The sequence below is a fragment of the Acomys russatus genome, chromosome 7, assembly GCF_903995435.1.
Source record: "Acomys russatus chromosome 7, mAcoRus1.1, whole genome shotgun sequence".
Classification (NCBI taxonomy): domain Eukaryota; kingdom Metazoa; phylum Chordata; class Mammalia; order Rodentia; family Muridae; genus Acomys; species Acomys russatus.
The window spans coordinates 41,823,873-41,826,283 of NC_067143.1; positions in this window are offsets into that span (position 1 = coordinate 41,823,873).

Genomic DNA, 2,411 nt, shown 5'->3' on the forward strand with positions numbered 1-2,411 from the left:
CTTGCTGTCTCTGGTGTTGGGAGGTAGCTTCTGATGTCCTTCACTGGTCATTGAGAGCAGTTTGTTGGTGAGTGATTATAGGTCAAGGGCCTTTGCCTGTGGGAATCAGGGAACTCTTCCCTGGGACAGGCAGGTGACCTGGTTTCAACTTCCGGGGACTTTGCCCCGCTCCCTATTGGGTCAGCAGAGGTACGTGCTATTACTCTGCAGATCCAGGATCAGTTTGAGGTAGTGTATGTAGAGCCAATTATCCTGTCTTTGGCTGGGCTTTGAATACCTTGCCCTTGGCCCTGGGGCTTTGGTTCCTAGGCTCAGATCACCCTAGAATGCCTGAACCCCTGCTGGCTTCTAGTAGTTGTTTATGTTTCTGTCTGATCCAACCAGGCAGTGTGGTATAGGTTCCGCCTGCCAGGGAGAGAACAGCTACTGCCTTCTGATTATTGTTGGTTGGCATGTGGAAGTACAAATATTGAAGGCTAGTCATTAAATTGTAATAAAAGAATAAAATCACAAACTGCTTCATAAAATTTATTGATTAAAGAGTATTTGTATGTACGTTTTTATGTAGTTGTTTACATAGTTATTTAAAGTCCCACCTTTCATTTTATGAACTACTATATCATGTTTTCTAACTCTTACACATTATACTTACTTAAAATATTTCTCGTTCTAGTCTTTTTTTAGGTCAGAAATGCTGATTGTTTGAACCATTTAATGTCCAAAAACCTCACTATTTTACTTTTCACTTCAAGGTAATAATATTTGCTTATGCATAGAATTAAAATTCACAATAAAGTTCTCATCACATTTTAAAGTATTTGTTTTCTTGTACAGAATTTTGTTAATTAGGTATGGAATGTTATTGGCTACTCTTTTTTATCTGTAGACTTGTAACTTTCATCTTCCCCAGGACAGATGCCTGATATAAGCATATAAAGGAGGAAGGACTTATTTGGATTTAGTTTCATAGTCTTGTCTCCACATTCTTGGGCAGAGCACCATGGTGGAAGGGGCATGTGTCAACAGAGGCTATTACCTCACAGCAGACAGGGATCAGGAAGGGGAAAAGGAGGAGTCAGGCAAGTGGTGCATCCTGGAAAAGGGAGAGCAAGGCAAAATATAGCCCTAAGCTTAGGCTCCTTAATTTTAGGCCTGATGCCTCCAAGTAGCCCTATCTCCTAGCCTCCCCACCCCTAATAATCCCTTCATATTATGAGTCCATCATGGGGCTGATCCATTGATCAAGTAAGAATCCTTGGGTCTAGCTACATCTGGAAACACCTGGACACACAACAGGAGCACTTTGCTAATCTTCCAAGTGTTAATTCAACATAACTTTACTCTCAGTAAAATAGAAATAGTGACTTCATTTTCACTAGCTTCTAACTATATAATATTTTCCACCATTTGATCATAGGCAATAATTACAGAAGCACTGTCAGTATCTGTGATATTATTACCAATAGAGTTCACAGAGCTATTCATGTCACAATTATGACAAATGTCTGAAAATCATTAATGAGCTGTCAAGCAGTATCTAATTTATAGTTGTAGCAAAAGAGTAGGGGTTGTATGTGACATGGACTCTGTTGCCTGCTTTTGGATCACTTTTCCCTAACTGGGCTGTCTTGTCTGGCCTCAATGGAAGAGAATGCACTTCATCATGATGTGGCTTGATGTGCCAGGGTGAGTTTGTAATAAGCGGGGGCTCCTATTTTCTCAGGAGAACAGGAGGGGAGAAAGGGGAAGAGAGTGGGATGGTGGGACTGGGAGGAGAAGAGAGACGGAGCTGCGACCGGGATGTTAAATGAATAAATTTAATAAAAGAAAACAAAAAGATTAGTAGTTTTCCAACTAAATAACCAATTTCTTTTATTATTGCAAGTGTTCTACTTTATATATTTCAAAGCAGTGTTATGAGAAGAGATCTATAGTGGTCCCTAAAGTTCCAAAGACATGCATTACCTAAGCCTCTGTGTTAAATGACTGTATTTGTTTTCTGGTAAATGCATTGCAACAGCTGTACCTCTTGGCGCTGCTTTCCATGGTATTTTTCCTTCCCATCATGTTCCCTCTCTGAACATATTTGAGAGAACCGGAAGACTCCAGTAAGACATGCACATGGCCACACTCAGCATTTCTGTGATGGGAAAAACCAAAGCTTCCTGCTTTGTTTTTTTTTATCCCATCCCAGTTTCTGATCCAAGGGGACCAGTTCTTATTTTGAACATCTATTAATCTGCTTTTTCAAGGACTATAATTTTGGTGACAAAATAACCAGTGTGTCCACAGCATGCTATCTTAAAGCTGGAATGCGTGTATTAAATTTGGATTTGGAAAGGGTTAGTGCCACGTTCTTTCCACTTCCTGTTAAATTTCCCTCACTCTTCTTTATACTAATATACCAAGGG